Genomic DNA, 19,352 nt, shown 5'->3' on the forward strand with positions numbered 1-19,352 from the left:
ACATAGACAATTAATATGAAACGGAGGGAGTATTATTTTTTTCTTTTTGGCTTTTCTCCTCTGAGTTTGAGCCACTTTTTTGCGAAATTTTATTTGCCAACGGCCTCCATTAGTATACTACTCTACTTAATTACATGCCACTAAAATTCAGCAATCCCTAATTTACACCTTAATTTGAGACATTTTTAGCCATTTATAGGTAGGTTATATATATTTTATGACTTTTGAGTGCCCTAAGCTACACCACTTTACTCGATTAAAGGTTCTAGTAAGCCATTAACATAAAACATATGGTTATTCTTGCCAATGAACCTGATTGTTCAGTTCTGTATTGGGATCTGACTAATTTGGATTCGTGTCGAGTAGGGCGGTAACGCTTTGCTAGTTCCTATCAAAAAAAAATTCATACTTAGGACACCAACCTGAAACCTCTGATTAAGAGAGAAATAACCATATTTGTTGTACAACATTCATAATTCGACTTTACTCTTTACTATTTTGGAGTAATTTAATACTTCCATTAAAGGGAGGGAGGGTCCTATACAGTTCCTAAGTGACTTAAACAATCATATAAAGTAGGATAACTCACCATTTTAAGAAGCAAAAATCTCCAAAGACAGCTAATTGGGCTACGTGTACGTACCGTTTGATTCTTTGCTTAACAAAACCCTATAGTTAATCAATCAATTAATTAAATAAGTAGGTACTTTAAGAGTAATTAATAATATAAAATCAAACTTAATATAGTACAATACATACATGGTTAAGAAATGGGTTACGTGTCATTTCAATTCTTGCAGTCTTTAATTAGCAAATTTACTAGCTTTGAGCACATGATCACCCACTTATATTACAAAATGCAAGTTTTTTTTTTTTTAAATAATAATATTTGTACAGGTGTTTGAATGTTGATCTACTATGACCATGTCCATATATGTCTTTTAACAATCTAGATGTTACTTACACTTTAATTAAAATAAGATTATAAAAAAGGGATTGTATACATGAGTCCTTCAGGTGTCCTACATTAGAAAATAATAAATAATAATAATATGGTTTAGTGGACCAAGCTACTACTTAATTCATATGGTGTCTACATTTCGAGAAGGCTATAAGAAAATAAAAACAAATTATCTTGCTTAATTTCAATTCAACTTTTGTCGATCTAGATAAAAAAGTTTATCGTAATACACAAAATTTGTTCCTACATGTTGAGTAGTGAGGCAAACATTTTCTATACTTATATCGAGTGAAAGTTAATTCATCTCATAATTTTTCATTAAACAAGTAACAAAAACGAAAAGTGAAGACCATCTTATTTAAAAACAATAATTAGATACCACCACGAAATAAGGACAATCCGTGTAAGAACTTCATCTTTTGGGGTGAAGCAATGGTAAAAAAAAGAGAAGTGAAAAGCATAGTAGAATGAGCGTCGTCCATCTCTTTCTTCAGATCAAAATTTTGGGCCTATTAGGGAACTGTTTGGGCTTAATTCATGGGATTGAGAAAGCCCTTTGCCCTATACTGCTATATATATATATATATACTATTTTTAAAGAATTACGTATATTACTATTTTTAATATTTAATATCACATATTATTTAAGATATCATTAGATCCATATATCCCTTAAACTTAGTTATTTGCACAGTTAAACCATCCCCAATTCAAGCTTTCTTGTTAATCAATTAGATCTCTCTCATCAACCTCCATTTCCGTCATCATTTTCTCTTTTTCTTCCTCCTCTCCACCACAAATTTCATCATTGAACCTTTAAAATTGAAATCTGAAATAACAATACAACAATTTGAGGTTTGTGTCTATTTAATCATTTTCAAAGTCATCTATACGCAATATATTTCAATTTGTTTTATCTTCTAGTTTTTAATAGTTAAAGTATAATTAACACTGGTTTAGAGTTTTCTCATGTGATTATCTAAATGAGAAGATTGTGTATTTATTGTTGCTCAAAAAAGGGCATGAAAATTACCAGTTCAATTATCGATATTTTCAGCCGCTTAAATTGAAAATTAGAAAGAGATTTTTTTTATCAAATTGAAATTATTGATGTATCTAACACATTATTGAGTTAATATTATATGTATTTTTTATCATTATATCTAATTGCGTCTATATGTATTATCTTAATAAATATACGCATGTATTGGAGATTTATGCAAGTATCTAGCACATTATTGATGTATCTGACACATTATGATGTATCCGACACATTATTGAGTTAGAATTACATGTATCTAATTTTTTGTTAGTGTATCCAGTTAAGTGTATATGTATTTGATAGAATATATGCATGTATCTGAATTATAGTTCGAGAATCTGAGTTAAGAAGTCTAAATTTTACTGAATCACCAAACAAAGTAGGATTTTGATTGTTTTGATTTCTTTAGGAGTTGTGATATGTCATATCCTTTAAAGTTGTTGCAAACGTGATTTTCTCCTCAATTAGTGACTTTCAATCATATCTCTTAATTAGACACACTCATTAATGACTTTCAATTATAATATTTCTTAATCAGACACACCTATTGATACGAGATACATGAATCAAAAAGAGACAAACACATGTATTCGAGACTCAAAATATGGTAAGGAATGTAATATTGCAAACTAATATAAATCTAAGTAATTAGATTCTAAAGTAGTGTGATTACCTATTTGATGTAAGTGTAACTAACCATTACAAAATTTGAGTCCGTGATACTTTCTTTTACTGAAAAAAAAAAAAATACTTTTTCATAGTTTCAATTTGTTCATTAAAATTAGTCAAAAATAAAATAAAAGTATTATTATTTTTGAACGAATTAGAAAGAAAACTAAGGCAAATAAATAAAAATAAAGAAAACAATACATTAATTAATTACCACCAAATTACATTACAAGATTACTGAAACTAAAAGAGCGTGAATATACGACTCAGTTTTCAAGTAGGGTATATTTTTTTAAGATAATTAATATACTGATTTATTTGTTATAATTGTATTACGCTTTGTTTTAAAAAAAATACATTGTATAATTATATACCAAATGTTTTTATTTGGATCAAAATGATTATTTATTTTAACTATATATTCTTTTCTTTTTTTTTTATCCAAAATATTTATTTCAAGTACTTTTTGGTTACAAATTTGACCAGAAAAAGATGATTCAAATAATTAACAAATTTTTAAAATTTTAAAATATGTATATACTTAAAAAATCCACGTAAACAAAAAAATATATTCTACGTGGCAGCACTTGTGTGAGTCGTTAGTGTCCATTAAATTGTAAAAAGAGATAATTAGACCAACTGAAGAAAAACAAAATCGCTAGTCAGATTGATCTATCCAACTTATACTCCCCAGGCGTATTTAAGATTTTGAGATGATGAGTGCACTATTACGAAAAGGTGAATTTAAGACATAAATTTGATTGGTTTAACATTTAGGTTCTTATCACTAAAAATAATTAAAATTTTAAAATTATAAGTCCAAAATATATACCTATGAAATTCAAAAACTGATTATATATATATATACGGTGTTATCTTTCGATGAAGTATGTTCATTGAAATTCACTTGACCCGCTGTAGGTCCTCCCTTGCGCGTATCTACATTTAAATATTTTTTTTTAAATATAACACAGAAGAGAAGGATGGGTTCATGTGAACCCGGTGACCCCCTCTTGGATACGCATGGTCACTAATTCCTTGCCTAGTTTATTAGTAAAAAAATAAAATGATAAATGTAATATGTCAATTGGAGTACTACTTATTTTATTTAATAAGTATTCAAAAATCTATATATTTATATAAAAGAGGATCATAAGCCCGCTGATATGGCATGCCTCATTGATTAGGAAATGAATTTATCCATTTTCTCAAATTTTTAGATTTTCTTTTCATTTTTAAATTTAAAAAAATTATAAATTACAAAAATATATTAAATATGACAGATTAATGTAAGTGTCATTTTTATTACTGCTGTTTAAAAACGTCTTCTACAAACGTTGCCATATTAAAAGTTTAAAAACGTCTTCCACAAACGTTGCCATATTAAAAGTCTCATTCAAATTAAATTTCTTACCATTTATTTACACATTTAATATTATTCCAAATCCATAAAGACTACCTCATTTGCTGAAAGCTTATTTTTACTTTGCTTTTGCATTACTTTCATCTTCTCCCTTTTTCAAGTTTCATTTTTCTTAGTAAACATATATATTTTTTCCTACTGCAATTTCCTTCTCAGTTCTCATGTCTTTTTTATGCTTCGTTTGTTCATACTTTTATGTTATTATTTGTATTGATTTCACAAACATACACTAACATATATTTTATTGCTTTTCAGGTCTATAAGCAACAATTTATGATTCAAAATTGGGATCGTATAAAAAAAAATAAAAATGCGACTACACAAAAAGGTGAGAGAGATATTTCAAATATAAATTGCATAAATCTGTATATTTAATTATATGAGAAAATATGTTTCAATTTATATCCAGAATTATTATAAAGTCAAATTAAAGAAAAAATCTTTTTTCTTGCATAGTATGTCAAAACGTTTTAATTTGTATTATCTTATCTCTTTTGTTTAAAATTTCTCTTCTCTTTATTATTTCGAAAAAGTGGATGACACTTTAAAAAAGTGAAATGAAGATGTTCGAATGTAAACTGCATAACTTTATGTATTTAATTATATGAGATATATAGAATGTAAACTACTTAAATTTGTGAATGTAATCACATATAAGGTATTATATTTTATAGATGTATTCACAACTTATGATAAAGCAAAATTAGTAGAAGAAGAAAATGGAGTGTTTATCTTAATGACAAGTTAGGAGGAGAAGGACAAAAGATAAGAAAATAAAAAAGAGAAAAATAAAGGGAGTTGCATACATTTTTTCTGCTTACTGCTTACCTGTCAATGGAGGACAAAAGAAATGAGAAAGAGAAAAATTAGAGGGCCGAAAGAGTAAAAAAATAAAAACTACTTTTAATTTCTTTTCTGCTTACCTCTCAAAACTTTTTAATTGGTGTCTTTTTCTCTTTTTCATTTTTTACATTTCCTTCTTTATCCTTACTTATTTTTTTGTTTATTTATTTTACATTTTCTAATTTCTTAATAACAAAAATGAGAAAATCCAAAAAGTACAAAAAAAGAAGAAGTAAAGGGTAGATTATCTAAATTTATAAATACTAAAATATTATATTTATAATATTTATAATTAAAAATATGAAATTGAGCGAATTGGCAAAAAAAATATTTATTTAAAGAAGTTGTCGGCGATAAAAATATATTTTATCCGATTACACTTAAAACATAGACATTGCGAGTGAAACATGAAGAAAATTAAAAGTAACATCATGTTTCCTCTATTGAGTGGTTGTCTTCATATCCTCGATTATATATGAATCATATCATACAGAAGTAAAGACTCATTAAAATTAATAATTTTTTAATTTTATTTTAGTACTAGAGACGTATAAGAATTTTTTTGGATAAATTATTGATGATGCTTCATTGAAAAATTAAAAAAATACAGATAGAAAAAAGAAAGTTCTTTGAAGATTTTAAAGCGAAACTTTATCAAAATAATTTCAAATGAAAAAATCTTCATAGTTCTTTAATGTTAATGACAACACAATTTTGTTAAGGATGAACAAGGTCAAAGTTTCATCACATATATATTTTTCTTTATTAGTATTATTTGTTATTTTTATCAAAAAAGAATATTTCTTGCTAAATGATATGTTAAAATACTAAATATACATAGTTGTAGTAACAATATCAAAAAATTTTTGCCTCAAATTAATTTTTTCAAACTAATTAAAAAAATAAATTATATTTTAATAAAATATATGTTAAATTATTTTTTAAATTATACGTTATGAAATATTGTCTTGCACATATCCTTTAAGATAATTGTTAGTGAATCTTGAACATTAATGTTAATTTTTGCAGGAATGAAGTCGTAATGTCATAGTTGAAAAATGAAATACATGTATAAGATTATAAATCATGGTTTTATGTGAAAATTATGTTTGATTTTTCATTATAATTTGATTATATAAAAGTCTTTAATATAATATGATTTTGACATTTTTTTCCGTAGGTTTTCACTATTATTTTGTTGATGTATTTTTATTTTTTTTACTTGTGAAATTATGTTTTGATTTGACCTTTTATTTTAGTTTTTGAAATTTTAAGTATTGCAAAATGTCTTTGACATGAACTTTACTCTCATGTTTGGCAGATACAAGGATCGGTACGCAACCATAAATCCTTCTTAAAATCAACGTTCTTAAAATTAAAGAGTTGATAAACTTGTGTGCTTAGACCATCTTTTCTCAAAGAATTTTTTTAATATAAAAATCAATCTCTTAAATATTAATGAGTAAATTTTATGCATAGCAAATATAAAATTCATAATTGTATGTTATGGCTATAGTTTATTTAATTGCACTCCATAGCAAATTTTAGTTTGCTATGGAGCTGTCTTTATATCTCGGTATTTCTTCAATTTTATATATGTAACCCCTCGAGCCTACACCCTGGGCAGGACTGACACTTGAAGACCATTGCTGGCCCCAAACGAATCCTTGGCTTGACTTACTAACTCAGCGGAAGACTTAACTCATCACATATACATTTATGAAGGAACTAGAATGTCATAAAGGAACATTCAACTGGCCATTTAGGCAAACTCAAGTCTTTAACATAAGAAATGAAAAGTAAAGACAACTGAAATAACTAACTGTCTGTCTGTCTATGAAGCCTCTAAAATAACTGAGATGGATGTTGTGACAAATCCCACAGCATCCTAATGGACTAAACTAGAAAACAATGAAAATGGATCCTCCGGAATGCAAAGAGGCTCATTGACTGACTCTGAACTGCTCACTGGATCAACGGTGCGCTGGAATGCTGATCCTACTTACCTATGTCTGCATCATAAGACGATGCAGGCCAACTGGCATCAGTACATTGAATGTACGAGTATGCGAGTTGGAATGCTAAAACAACATAGGCTTGAAAGGAAATCTGAAATAAACACTTACCTTGGCTCTTCTCGACTCATGAATACTTAACTGAACTCATTTTAATATAAAACAGTTTAAAATAAGTGCAATATAAAGAAAAGTTATTTAAAAACATGATGTCAATTCTGTGTGCATGGAAAGATACAAATAACTCTGAGATGTATGTAAAAATACAAATAACCTGATGTATATAAAAATACAAAATACTGTTGTGGAGTTTCTCTAAACGACAATCATCACATAAGAGCTATTGTGATGATACAACGATCTCACTCACGCTGCCAGCGCATCCTATACCCGACCAAAGGTATAAGACCTGAATTACTAAGTGGATCCACTAGTCTATGCGAAAAGGATTCATCTAAAAAGTATGACCCTTTTCTACCTATGATAGCTACATGGTTTAAGGGGGCTGATAGTTATATGAACTCTTCCCCATCGGTGCTCAATACTACTCCAAAAAATATACTAGCTCTTTATGTTTTGAAAACGTACTTCTTTCTGTGATTTAAGATTAGTGCTCAAAAACTTAGCTAAAGGCTACCTTGGAAATCTCAGTTTCCTTTCTTGCTTCATTTAGAAAGATATTACTCTTTTCTGAAAATTATCCTAAAGGCTCTTTGGAAATCTCAGTTTCCGCTCTTATTTAAAATGTGAAAACATTTTTAAATCTCTTTGGGAATATATAGTCCCCATATACTTCTTTGAAGAAAAGAACTTCAACTTTACTCTTTACTGAACTCAAAACTTAAGTCTTAAAGCAAAGTTAAGACATTTGTGAAAGACTCTTGAAAACTTTAAGAACTTATCTTAACTTGACTCTTCACGTCTCTTGACTTTGACCTTAACTCCTCTTGACTTAACTCTTAACTAATCATTGAATTGAATTATGGATTCAAGGATTAAGATTTGTGACTGGAAAGATCTCATGATATTTAGGAATGATTCTAGATAGTTAAACATGAGAAAATATCGAAAAATCAATATTTGAAGGTGGGTCTGCGATGCGGAGACATAATTTAATTTGGTTCCAAAAACGTCTTTTGAGGAAGAACACCTTGTGTCATCTTTGCGATGCGAAGCTGAGATGCTCAAATCTGGGCACTAGACGCGCGACGCGCGGCTACCCTCTAATTTTGTCCGACGAAATTTCTTCTTCGTTTTCCAATCCCAATTCACCCCAAACTCGATTCTTTTTTCTCAAATTACTCTTAGATACAGATACCCAACAAATGTACCTAAAAACCTAACTCGAAATGACCTTATAATGCGACGTAACGAACTCAGAAACTTCCCAACTCAGTCAAATTCAAAAACAATATATGAATTTAAGAATATGTATCAAGATCATCAATATTCAAATGCCTTTAGGACGAATCCAAACTGAAATAAATATGCTTGGCACGTGGGAGAACGATCCCAATGTTATGAGAGCCTCACATACCTGATATAAGTAAATCCTTGGTGAAACACCACGTTCCTTTATCGATCTTAATGAATTTGCCCTTTTCTCCTTCTTCTTTTCTCTTCTCCTTTCTCCTTAGCCTTAGCGTGAAATCCCAAGTTCTAAAACTGACTAAGTCCTGAATTGACCTATATTAAAATCCTAAAATTGGATTAAAATAATAGGGCAGTGAAAAGACTGAAATACCCCTTATATTTTCGGATTGGACATTTCCTTAATCTAACAGCCCAACTTCTAAAAGGGACAACTTGCTCATACAAACTCGGAATCGTGCAAACTTGGTGGCGTTGTAAAGATAATTCCAAGGGCTTTCCAACCATATCTGGAATCACACCTAAATCATCCTCAACTAGAAATTATGGCCGTTTGAAGTTGACCAAAATGCAACTTTAACTTACTTATAATTTTCCAAATTTCCTTATACTTTCCAAAAATAACTATTTCAACATTTTAAACTTCTTTCTAGTTCTTTCTAGTTGTGAGATGTTACAATATACATTTTGATTGTTTAAAAAATTAAATATAAATGCGGTAATTTCGGTTAGAAAAAAAAGAAAAAAAATCAATGAAGTCACGCACATTCTGTTTCAATCGAATTTCCTTCCTTCTACGTCTTCTTCAAAAGTAAGAACTCCATTGTAACTCAGTTATGAAAATTGATCAAGCTGTTAACGGTACTATACAAACAATCAAGATCATATTGATTTTAGAGATAACAACAGAAGGTAATTTCATGATGAAAAAAATTTCTGATTTTATTTTTTTCTGATCGAAATTGGTGTTCAACGTGTATTCAAAATTAGATTTCCTTTTTAACTTTCATCAATTTCAGTTGAATGTAGATTCAGAGGTGTATATCTTGTTCGTAATATAGTTTAACACTTATGATTTGTATAGTTAATTTGAAATCTAGGAAAATTTGTGATTTGCAAATTTTCTGGATGAAATTGTTGATTATTTTGAATTTGTGATCGAATATTCGTTCTTTTCACAGTAATATTTTTGTTCGAATTTGTATATTTGATGTCGAAACTATGAATGAAGATGAAATTGTTTTATGATTTGCTTAGAGTTTATACGTATAGGTGTTTAGATATGATTCAGTAAGATATGTATAATTCGTTTATGAAACTATTGACTTTTTGTTTTGAATTTGCATGTTTATACAGTGCAGATTCATCATAATTTTGGATATATGATTCTTATACAAATGCAAAAACCTATATTGTGTGAAAGTAACAATACCACTGAACTGTGTGAAATTGTAAATTTGTTTATAAAACTTTAATTTGTGTATATAATGGTTTATATAATTGTATATTCAGAATATGTATATAAATGAAAAACTAAATTCCCTGATCGTTATATATATATATACATATTAGTGTTGTTGTGACATGTATAAGTATATGAAGTTGTTGACTGTTTATTGTAATTTGTAAGTTATATACATATACCGATTAGTGTTGTTGTGAAACGACCCCAAAAATGCCCGAAAATGTGCTTCGGAAACACCTATAGTTGTAATTTCCATATATCTCAAAATCCGTGCATAATTTCAGAAATTCGACTTCATATTCTTATTCAGGGGGTAAAATTGAGTGGGAAATGGGTCTAACCCGAATTTTAGAGCAACCGTATCAAAATTCGAAAATCGCAAAAAATGCGATTTTCAGGGTCAACTTTAAAGAGGCATATCTCTTAGCACACAAAGAACTGGAAGGGAAACTACCTATTAAATTAAAGCCCTTCGAGTTATCTTTCCAATGCAATTGGTTTCACCTCATTCCGAGTTAGGATGAAGGAGTTATGATCATTTTCGTAAAACTTGTCCGGGCAGAATTGCAATTTCCAGTAAGCTACGTTACTGTAGCGGCTGGGACGTTTTTCTTTTATAAAAAAGAGGATTGTCCCATACTTAGTTATATTTCTTTCTAGCTTCAAAACACTCAAAAACACTCTCTAAACCCTCTCCAAAATTCCACCAAGATCTTCAACCAAATTCAAACATCTCAAGTTCTAATTCCGGATTCAAGACTCAATCTCAAGCTTCAATTCTCCATTCCAATCTTCATCAAGGATTCTCCAAAGTTGAGGTATGTGGGTTAATTGTGGAAACCTTCCTTTCCACAAGTCCAACCATTTATCCTCTATTTTACTTCAAGTTTATGAGTCCTTATGATCATTTATGAACTCTTGAATTATGGAATTACTACTACACATTTTATTATGGTCTATTTTTGCATATTATCATGAAATGGAATTATTAGGTGATGTTTATGGTTTTCATGCTTCCATGATCAAATTATGAAGGTTGATATATATATGTATGTTGTTGGTGGGCTGATTTATATGTATTTCGGAATTGGTTGGACTTAGTACTCTTGAAAGACATGATTTTATCTACATGAACAATAGCCCACCATGTGTTTGATAAAATGTCATTTATAGAATTCATAGGAAATGGAAGGTCCAATGTACATCCTATGAGTCAGATGATTATATAATTATTGAAATGATGATGAAAGGGATACATGTATATGATTTTCTCAATATAGTGTTGTGAGTCGACCAAGCCTAGTACGGGGGTAGTAGGCCCGTATAACCATATTGAGGGTTTGTACCTTGGTCCCTAGCTCGGGGGGTGGTAGGCCCGGGTAACCACATTGAGGGGTTTGTACCTCTTTCGCCTCTCCAAGGGGGTGGTAGGCCTTGGAAAATACTATATTGATGGTCACTCGCCACACATGTACTACGTCCCACTAAATATGAATTTTATGTAAGCATTATTATACATATCATTTCATTAATATGCTATTTATCAGGTATGATTATGCATTTTTCCTATGATGTCTATCTATTGTAGCATTGCATTGCATTGCATCCCATATACTTAGTACATTCAAACGTACTAATGCATACTCTATGCCTACATGATGTCACCATATAGGGACCGGAGCACCGCTTGACCATCCTCCTCCGCGTGGCTAATACGATTTCCTATCAAGGTTATTGGTGAGTCCTCCATTCCGGGGACGTTGCTCATGATCTTTTGCTATGTATAAGACTTTTTCTTTTTAGTTATGTTTTGACTATGAGGGTGAGCCCGGTGGCTTGTCTTGGCCCCCGCTAAGTACTCATGTTTAGAGGTGGTGTTGGACAAGTTGTGTTTTATGCTTGAGCTTGACTCATCTATGGTATTTATGTATCATTCCCTTTTTTTTTCTTGCTCCCTTAGTCCCGATTTCCCCTTGATTATGCTTATCGCTTATGGTCATTTTAATTTCTTGCGCGACCAAGGATGTGTAATGATATGCTATGAGGCTTGTTTGGGGTTCCTTCGGGTTCCCCATTCGCCGTTCACGTCTAGGCCCTAGGCTTGGGTCGTGAAAAACTTGGTATCAGAGCACTAGGTTGATAGATCCTCGGAGTCCAACACACCGCGTTGATTAGAGTCCCATTCATGGTTGTGTTGTGCACCACAACTATAAGTAGGAGGCTATGAGACGTTTTAGGAAATGTTTCCCTTCTTCATGTTCTAAGTCGTGCTGTAGAGTTGGATTAAGTTCTTCCCTAACGATTGCTCTTTGGTATGCTAGATCATGCCTAATACAAGAGGAAGAGGAGCCCGCGCACCCGAGGAACAACCGACCAATGGGGATCTTCGGGATGCCCTTACTTTATTTGCTCAAGCTATGGCTAATCAAGCCAACCACGGGGCCCAAGCCCCTCAGGCTCCTACCCCGGCATCTCAGGTGAGAGACTTCGTGCGGATGAATCCCCCGGAATTCTATGGGTCTAAGTTAGATGAAGACCCTCAAGAGTTCATTGATGAAGTCCACAAGATATTAGCTATCATGGGCATGAGGTCAGAAGATAAGGCGGAGTTGGCGGCCTACCAACTAAAAGGGGTGGCCCAAATATGGTACAACCAATGGAAGGAAGAGAAGGGGGCAATCTATGTGGTGCCTTGGGAAGAGTTCAAAACGGCTTTCCTTAATCGATTCTTTCCTCTTGAACTTAGGGAAGCCAAATTGGTGGAGTTCATGAATTTAAAATAAGGGTCTATGAGTGTGAGGGAGTATGCCCTCAAGTTTAACCAACTTTCAAGATATGCTCCACACTTGGTTGCCGACTCACGATCTAGAATGAACAAATTCGTGATGGGTGTGTCTGACCTAGTGAGTGAAGAATGCCGGTCCGCAATGTTGATTAGTGACATGGACTTGTCCCGCTTGATGGTCTATGCCGAACAAATGGAGGAGGAGAAGTTGAGGAAGAGGAGGGGTCATGAGGCCAAGAGGGCCCGTTTTGAGGGCAAGTTCCAAAGTCGAAGGGGAGGCCGGTTTCATCAAGGCCAAGGGTCTTCTCATGCGCCCCATAAGGGGTTTGCCAATGATGTTCCAAGGGCCCAAGGTGTTGGTGGTATGGGTCCTATTGATGTATGTCCGAAGTGTGGTAAGGGCCATGGTGACCCGTGCTTGAGAAACACCGGTGCTTGCTATAGTTGTGGGGAACTGGGGCACAAGGCGATGGATTGTCCCCGGAATCGCAACAAGGGTAAGGAGGTCCGTCCACAAGGTGCCAATGCGGTTCCTTTGGGGAGAAGGGGCCGACAAGATGGTGCCCCAAGGCACAATCGATTTTATGCTTTGCATGGGAGACAAGGGGTCGATGAAGTCCCCGATGTCGTTACCGGTATGTTGAAAATCTTTGACTTTGATGTATATGCATTAATTGATCCGGGTGCCTCTCTTTCTTTTGTCACCCCCTTTGTTGCCAAAAAGTTTCATGTTGAGCCCGAATTGTTGCGTGAGTCATATAAGGTGTCTACTCCTATTGGTGCATATATTGTTGCTAGGAAGGTCTATAGGAATTGTCCTATTTGCATCTTGCATAAAATATTACCTTGTGATCTTGTTGAGTTGAACATGGTCGATTTTGATGTTGTTCTTGGGATGGATTGGTTGCATGCATACTATGCTTCCATTGATTGTAGAACCCGTAGGGTCAAGTTCCAATTTCCAAGTGAACCCATTCTTGAGTGGAAAAGCCAAAATGTGGTAGTCAAGGGTAGGTTCATCTCTTGCATTAAAACTCGTAAGTTGATCTCTAAGGGGTGTCTCTATCACCTTGTGAGGGTTAAGGATGTGGAGTCCAAAACCCTTCATATAGAGTCGGTTCCGGTTGTAAATGAATTCCTTGATGTCTTTCCTAATGACCTTCCCGGTGTTCCTCCCTAAAGGGAAATAGATTTTGGCATAGACCTCCTCCCCGATACTCAACCCATTTCTATTCCCCCTTACCCTATGGCCCCGGCGGAGTTAAAGGAGTTGAAGGAACAATTGAAGGACTTGTTGGAGAAGGGTTTTATTAGGCCTAGCCAATCACCATGAGGTGCTCCGGTGTTGTTTGTGAAGAAGAAAGATGGGTCCCTTAGGATGTGTATTGATTACCGGCAACTCAATAGGGTCACCGTCAAGAATAAATATCCTCTTCCTAGGATTGATGACTTGTTCGACCAATTGCAAGGGGCTAGCCATTTCTCTAACATTGATCTTCGGTCCGGGTATCATTAAGTGAAGGTGAGGGAGTGTGACATTCCCAAGACAGCCTTCCGGACTAGGTATGGGCATTATGAATTTGTGGTTATGTCCTTTGGGTTGACCAATGCACCGGCTATCTTCATGGACCTAATGAATAAGATCTTTAAACCCTACCTTGATTCCTTTGTTGTGGTCTTCATTGATGATATTTTAATCTATTCGCATAGCGAGGAAGAACATATGGGTCACTTGAGGGTTGTGTTGCAAAGATTGAGAGAGGAGAAGTTGTATGCCAAGTATGAAAAGTGTGAATTTTGGTTGAAAGAGGTTGCCTTCCTAGGTCATGTGGTTTCGGGGGATGGTATTAAGGTAGATCCTAAGAAGACCGATGTGATTAGAAATTGGCCTAGGCCATTGACCCCGTCGGATATTAGGAGCTTTTTGGGCTTAGCGGGTTACTACCGGAGATTTGTGAATGAGTTTTCTTCTATTGCTTCTCCCATGACTAAGTTGACACAAAAGAAGGCTATGTTTGAGTGGACCGATGAGTGCGAAAGGAGTTTTCAAACCTTGAAAGATAAACTTGTGTCCGCTCCTATATTGTCACTACCGGATGGGCTTGAGGGATTTGTTGTGTATTGTGATGCTTCTAGAGTTGGCTTGGGTTGTGTCCTAATGCAAAATGGTAAGGTGATAGCCTATGCTTCTAGACAACTCAAAGTGCATGAAAAGAACTATCCTACGCATGATCTTGAATTTGCCGCGGTGGTGTTTGCTTTAAAGATTTGGCGTCATTACTTGTATGGGATACATGTTGATGTGTTCACCGATCATAAAAGCCTCCAATATGTCTTCACCCAAAAAGATCTCAACTTGAGACAAAGAAGGTGGCTAGAATTTCTTAAAGATTATGATATGAGTGTGCATTATCATCCCGGTAAAGCTAATGTGGTGGCAGATGCTTTGAGTAGGGTGTTTATGGGTAGCCTAGCTCATGTTGATATTGGTGATAGGGAAATGGCTACGGAGGTGCATCGGTTGGCTAGGTTGGGGGTTAGGTTGGAAGAGGTTGGTAATGGTGGTGTGGTCGTTGTTGATGGTGCTAGGTCTTCCTTGGTTGATGAAGTGATAGCAAAACAAGATCTTGACTCTTCCTTGCTAGAATTGAAGGCCTTGGTGAAAGAGGGCAAGGTGGAAGTTTTCTCCCAAGGGGGAGATGGTGCCCTTAGGTACCAAGGTAGGTTGTGTGTGCCTTGTGTTGATGGTTTGAGGGAGAAAATTCTTGATGAGGCTCATAATTCTTCCTACTCCATTCACCCCGGTTCCACCAAAATGTATAGAGATTTGATGGATGTGTATTGGTGGGGAGGCATGAAGAAGTACATTGCCAAATTCGTCTCCGGTTGTCATAGTTATCAACAAGTCAAGGCCGAACATCAAAGGCCGGGTGGTCTAACCCAAGACATAGAGATTCCTACTTGGAAGTGGGAAGAAATTAATATGGATTTTGTAGTTGGTTTACCCAAGACTAGAAAATGTTTTGATTCTATTTGGGTGGTGGTTGATAGAATGACAAAATCGGCTCATTTTCTACCGGTAAAGACAACATATGGGGCGGAAGATTATGCAAGGTTATATATTCATGACTTGGTAAGGTTGCATGAGATTCCTCTATCCATCATATCGGACCGTGGTACTCAATTTACTTCACACTTTTGGAAGTCCTTTCAAAGGGGTCTAGGTACGAGAGTTAAGCTTACTACGGCCTTTCACCCGCAAACGGATGGACAAGCCGAAAGGACTATCCAAACACTTGAGGATATGCTTAGGGCTTGTGTATTGGAGCTCAAGGGTAGTTGGGATGATCATCTTCCATTGATTGAGTTTTCCTATAACAATAGCTATCATTCTAGCATCGGTATGGCTCCTTTTGAGGCTCTCTATGAGAGGCGTTGTAGATCACCTGTTGGGTGGTTTGAGGTTGGTGAGGTGGCGTTGTTAGGACCAGATCTAGTTATGGAGGCTCTTGAGAAGGTTAGGATGATTAGAGAAAGGTTGAAGACGGCCCAAAGTCGCCAAAAGTCCTATGCCGATGTGAGGAGAAGGGCTCTTGAATTCCAAGTTGGTGATTGGGTCTATTTGAAGGTGTCACCCATGAAGGGTGTGGTTCGTTTTGGTAAGAAGGGCAAGTTGAGCCCAAGATACGTGGGTCCTTATAAGGTGATGAAGAGAATTGGCAAGGTAGCTTATGAGTTGGAATTGCCTAGCGAAATGAATTTGGTTCATCCGGTATTTCATGTGTCTATGTTGAGGAAGTGTGTGGGTGATCCAAATGCCATTGTGTCTCTTGATGTTGTGGGTGTTGTTGAAGATAATTTGACCTATGAAGAGGTTCCGGTCCAGATTTTAGATAGACAAGTGAAGAGGTTGAGAAACAAAGATGTGGCTTCCGTTAAAGTCCTTTGGAGAAATCAACAAGTTGAAAATGCTACTTGGGAGGCCGAAGCGGACATGCAAAGGCGATATCCTTATCTTTTCCAATCCACTCAAGCCTAAGGTATTAATTTAAGCCCTTTATAAAATCTCAGGTCTTAAGTTCAGCCCCCATGTCATTGCATACATTCATGTTTAAATTGACAAGTTCATTGTGGTTTTACAACTATGTTGAGGTTTTCGAAATAAGATGTAAGTGCATTGTTGCATCCTTATGTGGGCTGATATTGCCATGTTTGTGTCCCTCATGTACGTTTCTTTAACATTCGGGGACGAATGTTCCCAAGGGGGAGATATTGAAACGACCCCAAAAATGCCCGAAAATGTGCTTCGGAAACACCTATAATTGTAATTTCCATATATCTCAAAATCCGTGCATGATTTCAGAAATTCGACTTCATATTCTTATTCAGGGGGTAAAATTGAGTGGGAAATGGGTCTAACCCGAATTTTAGAGCAACCGTATCAAAATTTGAAAATCGCAAAAAAGCGATTTTCAGGGTCAACTTTAAAGAGGCATATCTCTTAGCACACAAAGAACTGGAAGGGCAACTACCTATTAAATTAAAGCCCTTCGAGTTATCTTTCCAATGCAATTGGTTTCACCTCATTCCGAGTTAGGATGAAGGAGTTATGATCATTTTCGTAAAACTTGTCCGGGCAGAATTGCAATTTCCAGTAAGCTACGTTATTGGTGAGTCCTCCATTCCGGGGACGTTGCTCATAATCTTTTGCTATGTATAAGACTTTTTTCTTTTTAGTTATGTTTTGACTATAAGGGTGAGCCCGGTGGCTTGTCTTGGCCCCCGCTAAGTACTCATGTTTAGAGGTGGTGTTGGACAAGTTGTGTTTTATGCTTGAGCTTGACTCATCTATGTTATTTATGTATCATTCCCTTTTTTTTTCTTGCTCCCTTAGTCCCGATTTCCCCTTGATTATGCTTATCGCTTATGGTCATTTTAATTGCTTCCGCGACCAAGGATGTGTAATGATATGCTATGAGGCTTGTTTGGGGTTCCTTCGGGTTCCCCATTCGCCGGTCACGTCTAGGCCCTAGGCTTGGGTCGTGACATGTTGTGAGTTGTATAAATATATGAAACTGTTGACTGTTTATTCGAATTTGTATATTTATACAGAGCAGGTTAGTCTTTATTTTGGATATTTGATTTTGTATATTTATAATACAATAGGTATATGTATATGTCAATTATTTTAGATTTGTCAATTGTGTATTTGTATAAAGCTTTAATTTGTGTATATAAACGTTTATATAAGTATATAATGGGAATATGTATATTATTGAAAAACTGAATTCGCTATAATTTGTGGAATTGTATATGTCTGAATGAACATTATACAAAAAGTATCCTTATACAAATGCAAAAACTTATACATAAAACAATGCACAAAACTGTATCAAATGTATAATGTTTATATTGTATATATATAGAAGTTGTTGTGACACCACTAATACAATAACTATTAATATTATACATTATACAACCAGTTTCAAATGTATAATTGTTTACCTTGTATGTATAGTTAAATAGTTCTATTTTATACATTTAACTTTGGACATTAACATAGTGACTATATAAAACTGTATAAACAAACATATAGAAGAGTAGAAGACATGAATCAACACAGAAAATATAAGAAAAATATAAAATCGTAACATATACAAAAATAATGATTATACGAATACATCATCATGCTCCAATGAGCCAGAAACAACCACTTCCTTTCTTTTTGCATTGTCATATGTATAATTAGTTGTTTTTTCTTTCCTTTTTTTACTTGACCCAGTATCAGACTGATCTTTCTTACCTCCCTCCACAATTTTGATGTTGGATTGCTTCGATTTTAGACTCATTTCCTCCAATTTGATTGGGTCATTTTTCAATTTGGATCTGATCTCTTGCATTGCGTCGGATTTGGACATTGAACTTGCAACCTTCCCAAAATCCTGAGTTAAACCCAAGGAAAACGATGGGTGTTCAACAATATTTTGACATGCAAGAGTATACCTCTTGTGAATCTTTTAGATGGAGACTGGCCATCCATTGTTTGAATGAAAACTCTGTATGGATTATGAACTGATGTGAAAAATAGCTTGAAAAAACTGAAAAAAATAGACAAATTTAAATTAATCGATTGAGATAAGTTTTGGCGGTACTTGAAATTTTTGAAGGGATTTTGAAACCGCGATTGAGAACGTGCTGGTGGAGATTTGAAATTTCAAACTGATTTTGGGGAGAAAATTTGGGAGAAATTGAAGGAAATAGGAGATATAAACGAGAAGAAGCGATTGTACAAAAGGGAATAACGTCAGTTTTTTTTTAATTTATACAAATCGATGGGGCCCATTAATAGCAAACTGACCAAGACTTTGCTCCTTAAAGGAAATAAATGAAACGCTAGCTACTTTATTTATTTTACATTAATAGTTTGTCATTATGTACAATTACCCCAATATTAATTTATGATGAAATATTAGAAAACAACTATTTTACTCCCTCCGTCCCTTTTTAGTTGTCCATTTTAGAAATGGCACACAGATTAAGCAACAATGATTAGCACAATGAAGTTACAATTTTACCCTTATGACAACTTTTCACTTCAAAATTACAACCACTTATTTGAATTAAAGTGAAATAAATTAGAGGGAAACAACATACACTTTTACAATTTTCAAGAAGTGTAAATAAGGGTATAATAGGAAAAAATTTGTTGTCCTTTTTTGATTTGTCAAAATGGACAACTAAATAGGGACAACTAAAAAAGGAAATATGGACAAGTAAA

This window comes from Solanum verrucosum, unplaced genomic scaffold (genome assembly GCF_900185275.1).
Source record: "Solanum verrucosum unplaced genomic scaffold, falcon-dt-bn FXZP01000103.1, whole genome shotgun sequence".
In the NCBI taxonomy this organism is placed as follows: Eukaryota; Viridiplantae; Streptophyta; class Magnoliopsida; order Solanales; family Solanaceae; genus Solanum; species Solanum verrucosum.